The sequence below is a fragment of the Anser brachyrhynchus genome (genome assembly GCF_964034855.1).
Source record: "Anser brachyrhynchus genome assembly, chromosome: 5".
NCBI classification, from domain to species: Eukaryota; Metazoa; Chordata; class Aves; order Anseriformes; family Anatidae; genus Anser; species Anser brachyrhynchus.
Window position 1 is genome coordinate 14,844,250 of NC_137699.1, and position 19,032 is coordinate 14,863,281.

General features: G+C 35.3%; 1 protein-coding gene across 11 annotated transcripts in view; it reads left to right on the top strand.

Annotated features, from left to right (window-relative positions):
- Positions 1-19,032, top strand: part of LRRC4C (leucine rich repeat containing 4C) — a 515,374-nt gene that overhangs the window by 203,426 nt on the left and 292,916 nt on the right. For all 11 annotated transcript variants that reach the window (XM_080594596.1, XM_080594586.1, XM_080594588.1 and 8 more), the window contains one exon: positions 14,353-14,442. The gene's annotated coding sequence lies outside the window, so the exon portion shown is untranslated. Of the gene's footprint in view, positions 1-14,352; positions 14,443-19,032 lie in introns of those variants that run through there.

The following is a 19,032-nucleotide window of genomic DNA, read 5'->3' on the forward strand; positions in this document are numbered from 1 at the left end:
ATTGTTCCAATTTTCTATTTTTCTTTTTTCCTCTTTTAAATTTTATGAAATGCTTCTATGTCTTCAGAATCTTTTGTATTAAAAAATCATTGACATTCCTAATGCATTTGGGTGCTTTAAAAGAACCTTTCTTGTGTTTTCTTTAACTTTAGAGGGCAGGGAATTACTGAGCACAGTGAATACTTACTAGAGTTGAGAATAAAGATTTCCTACATCTGACTTGCATTTTAATCATTGGATGCTGTGACATACCAGAGTATTTCACCTTTAAACAGTGTCTGTATGTAAAGAAACAAACAAAAACAATTTTTAAACAGAATTTACACATGATTTTCTGTTACTGTTTTTTAATTGCTAATTCTGTATTTTTGGATGCTGTTTGTGTTCTGTTTTCAGTAGGTTGATATTGTAAAGTTAGGCAACACATTTTAGTTGCATTATTCTGCTTTTTAAATGAGTTGCTTGCCTTCATTTAAGGAAGTTAGTTGGTACCTCTCTGCTTTAGGAGCACCTTTTACTGGAGTTCACTTCTCTGCTTCATCCCTGTGGCAGTACTGACTTGGCCAGAATTATACAGTAAGTTAGCATTTGTGTTACTGAAATAACTCAAGCTGTCTCAAAGCTGCATGGAAAAATGGCTGATACAGGAAATAAAAATGTATATTTTTTTTCTTCCCATAACTTCACTGTTGTAATTATGTGGAAGCTAGGGAAGATGCAGGGTGGAGCTGCTGAGCACCTTGTATCAAGCCAGAGAAAGCCATTCAGTGCCACAGCTGTCATTTTCTAATAAATTTCCCTGCTGTTTGTTTAGAAGTGACTGTGTTCCAGACACAGGTTATACAGAGTGCTGTTATCTTTCACTACTTCTCTCAACTACTTTTTCTTCCATATTCAGAAACACTTATGCTTTTTGATTAGGAAAAATCTCTTGCTTCTGCTGTGTACTTCTGTGAGCTGTTCTTCCCCATCCTTTGAGGGTTTTAGAAAAAATATTAGTTATCTGTGGTAATTATAGGAAAATAAGTAGAAGGTTTCCCTTTATGTATTTGTTGTCTTGAATTGTAGAGTTGGGACCTTATCTGTGGAGTGAAAAATATGGTTTCAGACAGTGCAGATTAAGTATTTAATGTGCATCCTGGATGTGACATAATCATTCTTCAGGATATAACGGATTGGACTGCTTTCAGTAGCTGCTGCTCTCTTTGTTGGATTAGACCTCTTTTGTGCAGTCTTTGATATACTCCAGATTGCTTAGAGTTTTTCTCTTTTCTTTTTTGCTTTTAGTTTTTGTTGTCAGCAGTGGTCATCTGCTGTTATTTACTGGGCCTGACCGCAAGCTCCAGCCCTCTGCCAGATGATCACTTCTGTGGCTCTCTGTATGCCAGGGCTACTGTGTCTTTTTTAATTCAAGACACTTTTTCTAAGCATCCCAATTTATAAGCATCATGGAAACACTTCCTCTCCTAGATCTTATACTGAGTTTTTTCTCTCTTTACACTTATAGTTCTCATCTTTTTCTTACATGAAAATTCTTCTTGTGGACTCCCTTAAAGATACAGCACATTCTGAAGCAATATAGCACATTCTGAAGTTCTTTGTAATGTACATAAAGTGTGCTCTGTTCCTATAATACTGTATTCATTCTAAATCACATGCCTTTTTGGGGGGATTTTTTCAAGTAGTATAGTTTTGACAGGAACCAAAGTGGTATAGTCAGAGCTATTTCTGCTTCAATTAATTGTCGCATTGGAAGATATTTCACAGAGAGCTAGAGAATTGAAAATTCAGCTCTTTGGGAACTGTCAATTACCATCAGCACTGTAGCTGGCTAAGGAGCTGTTACTAGGGATATAAAATTAAACTGAAAGAGTCTTTTTCCTGACCTTCAAACAGGTTAGCGTTACTTGCTTCCAGTAAGAACTGTTAATATATTTTCATAGAAGGAAATTTAAAAAATGGTAAATTAAGGCAGACTCAAGAAAAATCTTAGCAGTGGTAAAAGTTATTAGGCTGCAGGACACTGAGATTTCTCATAACTTTTATGTTCATCCCATCAGTGTACTAGTCAAGAGACAAGAAAATATATTCTTAGAGACAGTGTCGACCAGAGAGTTAGTAGCATGGGAGCTGAATTAGCCTGTCTGCCTTGTGTATAAATGTTCTAGTCTTTTGTAATGAATTAGTTGTTGCTGCACTGCTGAGGCCAGCAGCTCATGGTCATCTGGTATGTGGTGTCTCTCAATACTGGAAAAGTTAGGTCAGTTCGCAGGAGCAATAACCTCCACAGAATGCTATACAGCCCATCCATTTTGTCACTTACTGTGCTGCTTTGATTTCTTCTTAAGGAATCCCTCTCAAAATAAAACACTTCCATTTGCTGCTTCTCTTCTCATTTGTGTTGGATGAGAAGAGAACGGAGTGTTTGTGCTCCTTGGCGATTTTGTTTTGTCTGCTGAAGGAGTTTATTATGATGAATGAACTTGAAATCCTGGTAAGTGCTCTGATATAAAGATGCAGTTATTTTTAACATTTACCTAGAAAATTACGTTTTATTATGACTGATGCATACTTATGATTCACTTATGATGGATTCTTCAGAATACTTCATGGTTGTTTATTCCAAACAGCACATCGATTCAAGCTTTGAAAATGGCCAGGTAAAGGTGCTTGAAAATACCATGCAAGAAATGTTGAAATGATGTACTCTTTCACAAAGTTCTTGGCTGTCTCCATTGCTCTTAATTAATAGAAATTAACTCCAGTCTTGAAACATGAGGTTTTAGGTCTTATTAAACTGACACTTGTCTCATTCTTCTATCATAACTTTGTAAAGAGTTATTTCTATAAATGTCTGTTTTTTCGTCATATATTCTTAGTGTGAGAAGATATACTTTCAAAAAAAAAAAAGTTTGCTTTTTGTTGTTGTTGTTGCCTTTTATTTCCTACCAAACTATGTAATGGCTGTATTCCCCTTGTTGTTGAGGACAGTGCTTCCTTCACAGTGTTTTATGCTCTCTATTGCTGAAATAAGTAAGGTGTCTGGTGAGAGGAAGCAACAGTGTTGCTCGGTTCTCCTGATCGCTTTAGTGCTTAAATGCTGCTCAGTATACGGTCCTTACCAGTTTGAGCAGGCATTTCTTCACTTAGAGGCAATGCATGTAGAGATGCACATGAGATATGACACTCAAATCATGCAAGTCCTTAGTACTGGTGTGCTGTTCTTTGCTTACAACCTCTGTGCCTCCAGCACTGAACTGATAGAAAATTGATCAGTTTTCGGTGTGGTTGTCTGAAATTTCAAAGTATACCTTTATAGAAAGGAGTTTTTTTGTTGTTGTTGTTGTTTTTTCTTTTTTTCTTCCACTGTTTTCAGATATGAGCATGTAGGTATAAAAGTTATGGTTTTGAGTCTTTGCAGTGATAAGTGTTCCTTTGAAAGAAGTACATTCCATTATAAAGTAGTCTTAGTATAAACGTAGTGATCATTGAGTGATGAAATCAGCCAGATCAAATGACTACAACATTGTCTTTCAGCTTAAGATTTAGAGTAACATGAGAAATCAGAACTTGAAAATTGTTGGAAGCATGATGTATTTGTTGCGTGATGTGTTTACTATGGGTGAGTTAAATTTTCTGTATTGTAGTACTTGTAGATGTGGATACAGGAAACCAAAAGTATGGGTCAGCAGTAAATATCGGTAAGGTTGGGGTCAAGCAGAGAGAAACTAACAAAAGACCAGCCTTCTCAAACTAGAGCCTAGGTAGCTGATGGTTTGATCTTGGTTGGGTTTGGAGCTATGTTCTTGCAACTGTTATCAGAACAGTTGGGGCAGGACTTTCAGCAACATTCCACTGTGACAGGAGATCAGTCACCCTCCTTGGGACCAGACAGCACCTAAGTCACCAGTATGCATATTTGTGGTTCTTCTCAGTATCAAAATCAGTACCCGTTGGTTTCCATGTAGGAGGAGATAAATACTTTGGTATTGAGCAGGAGATGAATAAGAACTTCTGGGTAGCTTTTAAAGGGTAGCTCAAAGGATGAGCTATGAAGTAAATGTGTTGGCATCCCCTGCGTTGTATTCACCAGCTGGTCACTGCACCTTTGTAGCTCTGGTGTGTGTTTAAAGTCTTTGTGCTGCAGTACCTGAGCTTTGAGTCAGAAAACTCTATGTCAAGGTCTTGAAACTGGTTACCTCTACTCAGAGAGTTTGAGTTTGTCTTAGAAGATCACAGTTTTCTCTTGTGTGTTGCTACTGCCAGGAACACAGGTTAGTCACTGTGGAAAAAAAAAAAAAAAGTCCCTGACAATACATAATTCATGCCCTTACAGTTTTGGCACTGAGAAATACTGGCATACTGTAACCTTAAAACTACAGAGATTAAAACATTTGTCTATTTGACTACTTGTGCTACAACTATTGTATTGTAAGTGGTCTGACACTTTCTGCTCTCATCATAACCACTGTTATTGTAAGAAAGCAACATTCAAAACCACACTGCTTCAGTGCCTGACTTCTGAGAAAAGACAACTCTCACTAATTCTAGTCTCAACTTTTACTGGCAATTCCTATTCTTTTTACCAGCATTTCTCCTGCCTGACCCCATTAGGCAGTATGAAGGAAAAGAAACAGAGAATCTGGTATCTGTTGTAGAGATACAATTAATTCCTAAAACTATTCTTACAGCCTTCCTCATCTTTCTGATTTTCTGTATTAAATGCAGTAGGCATAAGGTGACCAGACCTCTGTTTCACTCATTTACTTTTTTTCTTTTAATTGTCAGTATGTCAAACTGACAAATTTCCCGAGTTCATTTCTTCACCCCAAAAAAGAAAAATTAATCAACACTAATGATTACAAACAAGTCATTTCAGTTTCTTTAATTTTAAAACAATTACCAAATAATTCCTGTTCACTTTTATTTTTCTTTTTCACTCTAGCAGCATCATTGAGTCCTTACTTGAGTTATTCTTCCATTTAATCATCATTATAATCCTGGAATTTGTATCTCATTTTCCTCTTTTTAAATAGGCTCATTTTATCTAGAAACTAAAAGTATTTTAAAAGCAACTTTGTTGTCTGAAAGTTTTTCTCAGTACCCTCAAAGGACAGAGGAAAACTGGGTATAAGTTAGAATCCTAGAGATTGATGTGAAATAGTTGCCTGGGTCTGTATAATTTCTATCACCTCAAGGTCTCAATTTGAGATGGATGCCACCTTGGAAGATTCACTCTTCATAATGACTTTCTCTCTCTGACCCTTACCTTGTTCAGTTGCATAGGTTATTCACATGCTTTCTGTATCTGGAGAAGCTGGTCTGTCACTCCATTACTCCAAACAAGATTTAATAAATGTTGTCATAAAAATATGTAAACAGAAAACACAGAAGCTTACCAGAATTTGTCTATATTAGTCATGGAGAACAGGATGATCATTAAATTACTTTAACTTTTTAGAAAGTTAATAAAATACAGAAGAAAAAAAAAAAGTACGTTTGTCACTAGACCTTGAAATAATTCATGTGTGCTATAGTAGACTTCTCAAAATATGCCACAGATCAACATATATCAACATATACCAACAGATTTGAAAAACACAGAAGATTTTGCTCTATGTTCTGTCCTTTTGCTTTATGTTCTGTGAATTTGTATTTTTTAAATAAAGGAATGACCTGAGGGTGAAAAGATGTTACAACTTCTGGACATTATTATTTTCTTCTCAGATACTGAAAGACTGTACATGGGTTGATGAAAGTATATTATTAGTGTAACAGTTTTGTATCTGGTGTCAGTTTCAGTGACCAAACCATGCTTTTTGCTATTGTGGATTTTTTTATTTTTTTTTAAGATCTTACATTTTTCCAATTCTTTAATAAAAGAAAGCAAAGAAGAAAAGCAGAAAAGCCAATAGCTCATTAGCAGCATACTGATTTCTAATGTTTCAGGTTCAAGACCCTGCTATTGTTTGTTTCCAGATCCTGGGTACAAAAGTTTAAATTAGTAGGGATGGTGATTATTTGTCTGTGTGGTTTAGACCAGAAACTGAATCTTTAATATGAGCAATTTTTCAAAATAAAATTTTCCTTGAGAAATGGTTATTCTTCTCAAAATTCAAAGGAATAGATCATCCAAATAACAATTTACTATATAATTATTAGCCTGGATTCTTCACTGAAATGTCTCTGAAATTGGTAACATGAGGTCCTTATCTTTGACCATTATATTCTTTCTCCACATAGTAGAGAAACAGAGAGAAGCCTGTGGTATTTTGTCCTGCAAATGAAAATCAGGTGGAAGAAGCATGTGAATTTATTTATCCCTGTTTGTTGGTGATGTTGGCTTGGTCCCTGACACTAAAGTCTGTATTGAAGAGATTGATTCTAGTTTCTATACTAATCTATTGTAAATCTTTACAGAAAACAGTGCTTTCATTATTATTTGTTAATGCTATCCAAACTAATTCTGATTCATTTTGAGGTTACAATTTTTTTGGATAATTATTTCCTAAAATCCAACTATATTAAAACCTTTCTTTCTCTTCATTCACTGATCTTAAAATTCCATTAAAAACAGTCAGGAACATCTTGTAGAATCCGTTGTGTAATCAGTGGGCATATTGTAGTTTTTGCTGTTCACTTAAGCTGTGGCTTATTTTTGTTGAGTCTTACTATTTGCTCCATTGTTTCACAGGTTTGAAATTGCTGATAAGGGGTATTTTTATGCTGTAACCTATGAAAGTTACTTCCCTTGTACTAAAGTCCCTGAGAAAATGTAGCTTTACGTATAAATTGTATTCCTACAGGTATCTTAAGAGCTTGTAATGAGGATGGGAGAATGGACTGTTTATTCAGGATAAGATCGTGACTCAGACAAGATAGTCTAAAATGAGAAGGACCATTATGCCAGGAGAGAAGAGTGGGAGGACTTTTGGCTGAATCAGAATTGCAGAAGGTCTATAGGATGTGTAAAAAGAATGGTCAGAAATTGTGAACAAAGCACAACTTGTCTTCTCCACAAATGAGCTGCATCCAGTAAACGTAAATACTCCCAGCCGGTATTCTGAAAGCGTTTAGCGTAATGCTAGCTAATTCACTTTTTATGACCAGTAGGTCTCTCGGGGGGTATATAATGAAATCACTTCCCTTACTTTTTGACTAAATTCACCCCACATCTTCTGTCTCAATTTTCATCTGATCTCTAGCCTTATACAGCCTGCAGTTCACTTTCAGCTCACCTTCAAGAGCTCTTTGCAATTCTTTGCAGGCACTTATACACAGCGGTATGAGCATAATTAAGTTAAATGGTTCCAAAGATTGTACAATAGACCTATAATTGCTGTTTGATAATTGATTTCTTGAATGTTATAGCCTTTTAGATACTGTTAGGGAAAGCATCTGTCCCAGGAACTGCTAGGAACTTTTGAAAATAATCTGTAGTTTTTATCTTTGGGTTTAACAGAGATCACCTAGTAACCATCCCCATATCAGATCTGAAGAACACATCGATACGAGCCTTACTGCCTGAGGTTTGTCTCCTGGTTTTATTATAACTGACAGCACATTGTTACTTTATTGCAGTTTCTGCAGTCATTTCTTTCATTTTTAAAATACTCCATCCGTCAAATTTGCGTGAGTGACATTGAGTTCCCATGGTATTGCCTGGGTAGTTGTCTGCTTTCCAGGTTGTCTGCTATTTTAACAGTGTAGCTTCATGCAAGTATTTCTATACGAAGGAGGTAATAAATATTTGAAGGCCTGTTGGAAAATAAACACTTTGCAGTATTCACTTAATTTTAAGAAATTGCCAATTTTGTTTATAAAAAAAAAAAAAAAAAAGAGGCATTAACTAACATCTTACATGTTAAGTACAAGACCGTCCCAGAACTGAAATGTAAAATTTATGGATTGTTTCCTTAATTCTGTTTTAAATGATAAAGTGAGGCTCTCCTTTCTACTTGCTTTTGAGAACTCAGAACTATTGCAACCAAACCGACTATAGCTTCATTACATGCAGAGCTGCAACTTCAGGCCTGAAAGCATGTAAACCCTGTTTATGCTCTGACCTTATTCTTTCTGAGCTGCATGCAAGTATATTACCTATTTACCATCAGTGATCTCCAGAAACTTGTATTTCTCCCTCACTGAATTGGAAGATGAGGTAACACGGCAAAGTTCATGAGGTTGACATAGAAAATGAAGTGAATGACGCATGTGTTAACCTGTACGTTTTGAGTGTTTCTTGTCAGGACACATTAAAGTCCATTGACACACAATACCTCTCAGTTCAACCAGCATTCACAAAACCCTGGCCCAATTCTCTATGGCGTTTTTTTCCCACAGTAACACAGATACACTGCCAGAAATGAAGTAGAATTTTGGTTTTGCCTTTCCTTTCTCTTCAGAGTTTTGACCCTCCACTTTTGAAATATAGGAAATATAGAAATGTTCAAAAGAGAATTGTAAAGCATTTGGCTAAAATGGGGAAAAGATGAACTAGAGCCTACATTATTTGCAGTATTCCCTCAACATCCAGTGTGCCAGCTTGGTTCTTAATGGGAGGAAGCAGCCTCCTGGGTTCTGAAAATATTCTGCAGCCTTTCATGTTGATAAATGCTGAAAATAGGCTGATTGAACTAAAAATAATGCCTTGTCATGGCAGTACTTGGCATTGTTCGATGCATTTATTTTAGGAAGTGGAGAGGAGGAGGTTGTACTAGGAAAGAGTAAGTCTATACAGTGGTGTTGCAGAAGAAAAATTTCTAAGCCTTTCTAATTCATTTGTGAGAAATAGGGCAAGCTTTAAACCCCAAAGCGTCACCACCTAATATCGTGACTGTGCCTGCAGTTGCAACACTTCTTGCAATAATTTATAATCTCTCACAAGCTCTACAACACACTTTGAAGCTTCAAGTGCTACTCAGACCACTGCTTAAAGCAGTCTTCACTTAGCCTTCACTAACTGCTCCTTACGTTGCAGTTGTAGAACATGCACAAACCAAACATGTAAGGAGATAAACTCATGAATTGTAGGCACTGCTCTTCTCCAATGACTCTGTATTGAACCAGTGCCTTAGAAAAAGGACTTGAGTGTGACATCTTCTCTTCTGGATGAAAAAAAGCTGAGCTTTTACTAATTACAGTATATATTATTTGACTTTTTCGCAGTAGAAATATTGACTAAAATGTTAGGTCTTACAGTTAATTCTGCTTAGCTGTATAATTTACGATATTTCTGTTTGAATAAAGCCAGAGCTACGTTGAATTGTTTTGTACTGCTGCTGTGTTGGCTCTTCCTTTCTACGTTCTAAATTCCCAAAGGGATTTTGATTGAATAGGTGTCCATGCCACTCTCCTGTATTGGCATGCTAATATTTTGAAGGTAAAGAATTCAGTCTAAATGTAAGAGCAATGCTATATAAGATCCAGATAAGCTAATCAATTTTCCAGATGAAAATTGAACCTGAAGCAGTCCTTAATTGGCCCTTTTGTTTTCCTCACACTGCAGAAATTAGGCACAATTCAGCTTTTTCTTTTTTAACAGCAGGGAATGCTCAGTGGTTATATCTTCTTCCTTTTTTTGCTCATTATAAACATTGTTTGGCTCCCCTCTATGCTATTACTTTATGCTCCTCTAAGTTAATTTACAGTGACTGACTAGCACTAAACACTTGCAATCCAGACTTACATTTCAAATTTTGTTGTGGGCTAATTGGTTGGCCTTGAGTCAACTCAGTTTCTCCTACTGTTATCCAGGAAACTTCATTTACTTTGCATGGCAGTGCTATGAGTTGTCTTCATGGTAAAAATAAAATAATATCTATATATCAAAAAGAGTGTGGTAGAAAAGCAACACGGTAGCCTCAGTTCTTAATAATCTGAACATCAAAAAGTAACTTTATTAGAATATAGAATATAGAAGAATATAGCATATAGAAGCTGTAGCTGTGTATGGAAGCAATGTCTATGTCACGATAAAATTGGAAAGGCTGTGGCAAAATGAGAATTAATTATAACAAAAGTGTTATAAGGCGCTGTACATGATTGGTTTAGAAAAATATTGCAAGGAGATATGAAAGATATTTTAAGATGTTACTGGGGTAAATGATCAAATAACAAGTCATAGAGAAAACTGAAGTTATTGAATAACCTTATTTCTGTCAATCTTAAAAAAAAAGAGTGAATTACAAGATGATTTTCAACACTTAAGAGCAAAGAAAATAAATACAAGCAAGAGCAGTGGAAAATGGGTTAACACAGTTGTACATAAGTTCTATATTTATCATATATTGTTATGTTTTGCCTCAGAGGAGTTAAGGAACTGGGAATTGTCAGTGTTGGAAGATTGAACTTTCAGGGTCTGGGGCTGGAAAAGGTCAGCATTGTAGGCTGTGGGTCATAGCGGGCTCTAAAGTAACTGTGTTTGCTGTGTTATAGTGCTGCTGAAGAGGTTAAGTATGAAGAAAACAAACAAAACCACAAACAAATGTAACAGAAACTATGTGTATGGCATTGGCAGTAATGTTTCCACTTGAATTAACAGTGAATGGAGCACTTTGTTTATGACTGTGTACTGGAAAAGTTTTGAGAAGTAATGGAAGGTCTGGTAGCAGGAGCAAAAATGAAGGTAAAATTCCCAAGTTGGAGTGGGTTGTTGCTCTGAGGGCTGTGATCAGGAGTTTTCATGCTTTTCATGCTCACTGCAGGTGAGACAAGAAGCTATTGGTTTTGTGTGCTGCTTTTAAAGGCATTAGGAAAACAATTTTAAGAATAGGAGAAGAATGGCATAAGAATGTCATGGATGCTTTCTGCTGATAGTTTCTAAGAGTAACCGGGGCAAAGGAGCAGAAGTCTATCTAAAGATCCTTGAGTCTGTTTTAGAAAATCAGTGAATGTGCAGATAATGAGCTGAGTTCTCCTGAAATCCTGTATTTCTAGGATATCAATAAAGAAAAGTAAGTGGCATTGCTCTGGGGGTATGGATAATGGATAAATCTTACATATTTTGCTAAATATAATCATTATCATTCAGCTACAATTTTTCGAGCTAAAGTCCTTCAGTGGTGTAGACATCACTATAACAGCTTTGACTAATGTTTGTGTAAAATATAATAGTACAATAACAGCACAAAAATAATGACAACAATAATGCGTCATTATGATTAAATGTCTGCTACTATTGTAATTATGAATGCCACTGTTAATTTGTAGCCCCAAACTTGCAGAAATGTTAATTAAAACTTAGTTGTCAGAAAAAATACTTGTACTTAATAACAACATAGGCTCCAGCTCCTTTTGTTTAGTAGTGATGGTTCTGGTCAGTGAGCTTTGAGGCAGAGTACTTCGGAGGACTATGTTCTACTGCAGATTTCTTTTCTACAACCGTTACTTTCTTCCACTTCCCAGGCCTATAATCTATGATGCTTCGTACTGATTGCTTCTTAAATGTCAATAAACATTTTTTTCCCAAAATTTTACATTTTTCTGGTTTCAATTTCAGTTTTTTTTTTTTTTAGTCTCTACAGCTTGTAATATATATATATATTTTTTTCTAGTGATCTTTGCTTACATATACTATATATTAACAGTTCGTAGATGATTGTAGCAGCTAGATATTTGTGTGGTTATCTGCAGGCCCTAACCATGCCTTTACTCTAAGGTGGCAGTCCTAGTACTGTGTGGCCACGTACATGTCAATGAAACAAAACTGAAGCATATCACCCAAGGTTGAGAGGCTGCATCAACCCACTACCTTCTTAGATGATGATAATTTTTTTTCTTGAATCTGTGGAGTGATGTCCGTGACAGTCAGGAGAGGTGAGATACATATGAATCAATCTTTGGAAGTGTTTTTTTTACAGGTGACAAATTTTGAGGGTAAGGCTACAGTTATCTAGTTCAGAAATTTAGAGATGATTTTACAGTGTTTTGCCTAATGTTTCTCTTCCTTGTGAACCCATATATGACTTTTGAACAACAGCTAGAAATTATCAAATCAGGCAAGCTGTTAATGAGAATATTCCAAACTATTCCAAACAGAAAAATTAAACAGTATTTCTACTACAGTATTTTCTACTTTTATTATTATTATTATTATTATTGCTTCATGCACTAGGTTTTACCTGCCGTCTCACTACCTATTTAAACAAATGTATATTTCTATGGAAGTAAGGAATGGAAGAAGAGGCAATTTGCTTTGGCAAATTCTGGAAGGAGAGTGTTGATTCAAGGGATTTGGGTCTCCTTTCAGTAGGCAAGAGATTCTGCAATATTACCAGTTGCTTCCAGAGGATGAGTTTTAATATGTGATTACTAGAAACATCAGAGAGAGATAGGAGGTATTTCTACTTTTTCCTTCTTTTATTTTTTTATTTTTTTTAAATAGACTTCCGGCAAGGCTGCAGCTTTTAGGCAAGCATTTCTATTCCTTTTTGCCAGCACAGACTGGTCAGCCTTAGTAACTTTCTTTTCACATAGGAGGTGTATTAAAGAGTTCCACTACAATACATTAGCTTTATAATGTGCTTCGCAGGTATGTGCCATTGCTTCCAAATTTGAGCTTTGTCATCATGCTGATTTCTTGTCCTCAGCACACTGTTGGAATAGAGCACAAATTAGCCCTTTTTAATTGGTTAAGTAATAAGAGTCACTGAACACCTTCTGAGAGGAGCAAATGGTTCTCTAGGTAGCTGGCAGGACTGAACTATCAGAGGAAAATAATGTGCATAGCCTGTTACCAGCCTGTAAAAGGCAACTCTTTGTTTTATACCTTTTTAAGCTCATGACATTTGTTGTCATATACTTAACTCCAGAATTCTTGAAAGGTGAGATTTATTAAAAATTCTGATTACTGACGTGTGCCTAAAACCTGAAAATTACCAGAACAAGGTAATTATTTTAGTGTGTTTCCAATCCCTTAAGTTATACTGTTGCATTTCTGCATTGGTGTATTTAATGTTGTAAGCCAAGCTGAATTTGGCCATGTGTGCTTAAAGTCAGTCTGCCTTTCTTTATGGCTAGATAAATACCATATGTCAGAATCACTGTTCCATGAAGGGCTGACAAAACTGGAGAGCTGGATCTTGCCACCTGCATTCATTGCACGAGCACCTGCGTGCCATCGCTTGTTTCCTTGTAAATAGTTGATGAGGTTTTAGGTATGAAGCAGACTTACTATACAATCTACCAGAATCTCTCACTACAGATCAGCCTCAATAGTGTTCTGTTACTACACTAGTGTTTTCTTTCAGACCTGGCAGGTTTAAAATTAATAAAAACTTCTAAGTCAAATTTTCTCAGCATTTAGTATCCTCATTTGTAGAATGGCTGAGGATGGGTTCACTGGGGGTCACAAAGAGTAATTTAAAACAAACTACACACACAAGAATATCATCACAAGGTTTAAATGAATTATTCAGGAATCTGCAGAAATAAAGTCTCTTTAATAATAATAATAATTAATAATAATAATAAAAAAAAGAAGTTCTCTGTTGACAGCCAGGAATATCCTACAACACTGAATAGAAATCTTACCATATTTTGAAAACAAGAAAGGAAACTAATTGGCTATCCGGACTAGAGGATATTTGTTTTCAAGTGCAGGAAGCAAAAATGTTTTAAATCAGTCTTATTTCCTCCTAGAGAAAATGGTAGAGCTCACTCAATCTTCTGTCAAAGCAGAAGGAATGCACTGGATCTCATAATCTGTAGTATAGTGTGTTGGGTCTGTACCCCACATATAGCTACCTATAGGGATTCTTCTTTTTCTTGGAGCCTACTCTGCAGTTAAACTGATTTCACTGTTAGAGTCTATTATTCAGCCTTTTTCTTTTCTTCATGTATTCTCATTAATGAATGTTGAAAAGGGATAATGGGTGGTATTCTGGAATATCATCTACCGGATTTCTTTCAAATACTTCTGCCATTAATAATTAAGGGATTTTTATTTTTATTAAGAAAAATGTTTGTTTGTTTAATCCAAGATTCCAATATTCTACTTTCTTTTAGAGTGCTTGTGAAAGGTCTTGTTAGTTGAAACTGGGAATGCATACTTCCTGAAAAGCATAAACTTTGTTGTTGGCAGAACAACAACAACAAAAACAAAACAGAAAAAATAAATTTCCTGCAGCTCAACTAACTTTTCACCTATATATGAAATGTATTCTTGACTCTCATAAAATATTAATAATGCATTTGCATTCACAAATAAAGGCTTATGAAGTTTTTTAAATGAAATTGTAATATGTGCTTGTAATTTCCCAGCTGAGATCTTATTTTCATATGTTACTTTACAGTGCGTGACTACTGAAAAACTGATTAAAAAACATTTAACCTCCTGTTTTGTCTTTCCAGAAATGAATTTCTTTATTGCAAGAAATCATGATTATTTATTGAACTGGAAAGCAGGCAGGCCGATGCTCCATTGAATGCTGTGAACAACATGTAAGTATAATACATTTACTGTAATGCTGTTAAAAGTTCAGTTTCTCTAGTGATTATGATTCAGTTGTAACAAAGAAACTGTTGGTTGGAGATTCTTAATTTATTTTTATCGTAGCAGCAAATAAGGTAATATGACAGATTGTGTCTGAGGTCATACTTTTCTGAAGGTATTTTTGTCCCTTTGTTTTATTCTGCACATCAGTCTCCATCAGGCTGTGCTATGCATTCATAACCTTTGCTCAGGAAAATCCATGGCAACACAAATCAGGATTAATAGTAATTGATAAGTAAAGCTCGTAAAAACAAAACAAAACAAAAAAAAAACAAACTGATAATGCATGGCCTACCTTGTCAGCAGAATGACGTGACACTAGATAAACTTCTGTCTTTGTTACCTTCCCCCAAAATAGCAGTACTACGTCCTTTTATAGGAACTTGAAAAACAAGACTATGCAATGGCAGACAGAAACGTAAATTCTGATTAAATTCCTCAGTATTCAGAGGATGCGAGGATGCGTAGTAATATTAATGACCTTCTCAGACTTAATGCACTAGTACACAAGGGAAAGAGAAAAAGGCTATTTATTCCTTCTCACCACGATGTGCACATAGCATTGTTTTGTCCGGTAACACTAATGTTTCTGATATTGCTAAGGGGATGACAATTTTTAATTTTAATCTGCTTGTTTAATTTCATTGTGTGTCTTGCCTGATTAAGGTCCAGTAAATAATCCTTTAGTTCCTGAGATGGATGTCACTTCAATCTCTGTCTCATTTGACTTTAGAAAGGCTAATTGATTCAACTCAGTTGATGGTTTTGTTTCAGTCTCCTCTGACCACAAACATTTGTGGGGATGGTTTTATTGTCTCCAGTATTTGAGGTCTGTATATCTGTCATTCAAATAGCTGTGCAGTCATGCAAAAGCAGGATTTTAAGCATTGTATTATTCAGTATTTTCAGCATATGATTCCTGAACTGCAGCTTTCCTAGAAGTTGCGGCAAGAGTAGAAATGATATCAGTTGAGATAGTGTCATATATATTGACGAGCAAACCTCACCTTTTGGCTTTTACCATACAGCCAGGCAGCTTGCCTTCATTTGTGTAAACTTCTCTAACAACTCTGAATAATAAATTACTTAATAAAAGATGGTATTTTGCAAATAATTTATCAGTTGAAGGAAAAAAATGGTTTTGATCTGATTGTTCAACTGTAGGATTGGGGATCCCAAATCAGGATCTAAAAGCTCTGCAATTAGAACTGCAGTATGTCTGTATTTTCTGGTAAGACTGGTAATAAGATGATATAAAAGTGGTCCTCTGGTCAAAGAAATTGGAAGTCTTGGGGAAGTGGTGTCAAAATTCTCATTTTAGCTAGAAAGTTGACAATGATATTTATAACTTCTTGCAGGATTACATTGGGGGAAAACTAAAGTCACTGGGCATCTGTTATAAGCATCTATACAAGTTTTTGTTGTTCATAAATACTTTTAGTATCCTAATTACATGATTTAAAATCGATAATTTCATTGTTAGGGAAAGAAAATAAATATTTCATCAATACATTGTGAAGGTGAATTCTTTTACTTGATGTGCTCATTAGCTTTTGAGATAGATCAATTTGAAATAAAAGTTAAATGGATTAGTACTATTTTATTGTCCAGGCAAAAAGTTAGATCCCACTTGGCCTAATTTGACTGTGTAGCTATTGGCTGAAGCTCAGCAAGAAGCTTCACCTTTCCTTACATGATTTCCCATCATTTATGTTTCCTGCTATTATAGTCCTTGTAATTTTATGGTACTTTTAATTCCTTTCGCTGCTTTCTGGAAGGTACTTGCTCCTAGTCTGTCTGTGTAAAATGACAGCAGAAGATGCACTTCACCCAGTATTCATATAGTTCTAAGTGCCTCAGGATAGCACCTAACAAGGTAACTAAACACATGTGCAGTGGCACATGATTTTCAGTGCATTCAGCAGTTGAAGGTATTCTGGTAGCAACAGAGTGATGCTGCTGATGAGGAGAACTGATCTAAATTCAATATATATATATATATATATATTCTTTTCTCATCAGAAAATATGAATTGGGTGAAACTAAAATGAAACTAAAATATTTGTCCTCGGTTTTTTATCGCAACAGCCCTCCTCTTTTGGCTGCTTACTGTCTTTAATGTCTTTCATTTTCTAAACTACTTCCGAATGCAAAGAACTCAGATTGTTTTTACAAAATATTCATGAAATGTACATGAAATTGTTTCATGTAATTGAAATTCCTTGCTAGGGATCGATATGTGCTTTGAGGGAAAGATTAATCATCTGAGTAGTGCTGATAGTCAGGTGTATATTATTTTTAAAGGTGTTTTATGTGGGTAGTATTCTTCAGCTGAAAACACTGTTCAGGAATAATTATTTCTTTCTCTAGTTTGAGAATTGACTGTTAACTGAAAGCATTTATATTGCATAGTTACATGAGACACCGTTATTTTCAGTTCAACAGAAAATGGCTCTTAAAGAACACAGAAATGAATGACAATATGTTATGGGACTGTATCACAAAATACACAGCTTCAGCTTGCATGCAAAAATATCATTTAGCTGTGATAACAGAAATTAGATTTAAATCAGTATGCTCTTTGTTATTAATCCATTTTTCTCCTTTCATCTGAAGAGGTCCTAATAACATATTAGACAAATCATACTCTTTACAAACTAATTTGAAATAAAAATTCAATTTCAGGCACGCATTTTATGAGAATAATTATATGTTCCCTTGCAACTACTGTATAGATGCATACTTGCAAGTGTGCACAATGTTGTATTTTCATTTTTGGTCTAAATTTATTATTAGGAATGAATTTTTCTTCCTACTTAAGCAGACTTGTGAGGGAACTGTGGGTTGGACAGTAAGAACATTATTTTGAAGTCATAATAAGCATTTTAAATTATAAGGGAGCTACTGATTATTAATATGCAGGGCTAAAGTACTAAGTTAAACTTTTTCCTTTGGAGCAAAAGAGGTGGAATCTTAAGTTATTTTAAATCATTGATGTTTCATCAGTTTCAGCTGTGGTCTGAAGTTGAGGAATTTGTAGTGTGTGCCCAGGTAAACACATTCTACATGAGACAACTTCTGTGTCGGTTAATATGAATAAAGTCTCAACTAAATATCTTTATAAAGCTTCTTTCTAGTAGCCACTTTTTGTAATAGACACTGGTCATATTACACATGGGGGCTTTTGGTCAGCTTTTGTGAATGTCTTTTTGGTTTCCCTGACCTGTTTTACAAATAGAACAAGAGAGCTTAACTTTGTTGGCAGTGATTTTGAGAAATTAATGCATTTTTTTTTTTCCTTTTATTTCTTCTGCTTCTAGTCTGGCTGTGACAATTTTTAATATCCCTTTTTAATTTCAACCCTTGTCAGGGAAAGCAAACCCATTGGTTTTGTGAGTCAGTTTTTTTTGAATCATAGCCAGAGGTCCATTGCTCTGTAGTCTAGAAACTTCAGCACCATTCTTGTTTCAAAATGTACCACAAGCTGTGTTCAGAGACAATGGCTCCGCCCCGTTTAGTGGGTATACATACAAGGTATGGCCCTATCACACTCATGATCTCACACACAAGATGCTAATGTACCATGTGTGTCGGTAAAGTGTTAGAACAATGTTATGCAGGCTACCCAAGACCCATACAAAGAATACATGGATTCTGACAGGTCTTTTTATACAGTGATCAAAAATTATTAGACTATACTTCTATCCTTATTTAGACACATACATTCTATCCCTATCACAAACCATTAAGTCACTTTATGTTCACTAAGTGTCTGCTTTATGTCCTTTTCTCTGTTATTTTGGAGATATTTTTTTCTAATTTTAATACCATTATCTATCATATTTTGTGTAGACACTTCATCTATTGTTTGCAGGCTCTGTGGAGCCCGCTTTGATTAATGCTTTTATCAGCTGTATCTGTATAACTCTAAATTCTAATAAATTCAGCAGCAAAACATACAAACACTAAAATGTCACTCTGAAATTAAAATGTTCACAGAAGACTGGCCAAATATGTTGCTGTCAGTGGATTCCAAGAAGCTCATAAAAAGTGTCAAAAGGAATAGCATCATATTATGGATTTGAAGAGAGACCTTGGTTTTTCTTTTCACCATCCAAAGTAATCAAGGCAACATCCTTGATTTTCATCCTGAAAAATTACACAGATTGTAATCATCTATGTGGTAAAGATTTCTGTGAAGTATATGAGAGAGAAAACATCTATTTTTCAAGAAGAATATTCAAGAACATTCTTTAAGAAAGTTGTCTGAAGAAGAGGTTTCCTACCTGGTTGGCTCTATTAATGGCTTGCTTTTGTCTCACAGTACTTTAACCACACTCTTCTTAGACTCCTCAGCAGAGGTGCCCACAGAAGGACCTGTAAGTTCTTAGCTGTCCACTGACTCTGTAGTCTTTTCTGAAAAAAAAAGTTTGTTCATATATTTTGTGACTTTGAACATAAATTTCCTTACGTGCAAAGATGAAAAACTTCAGCTGCTTTCTGCAGTTGTAGTGCAACATAAAATATGTTTAATTGCT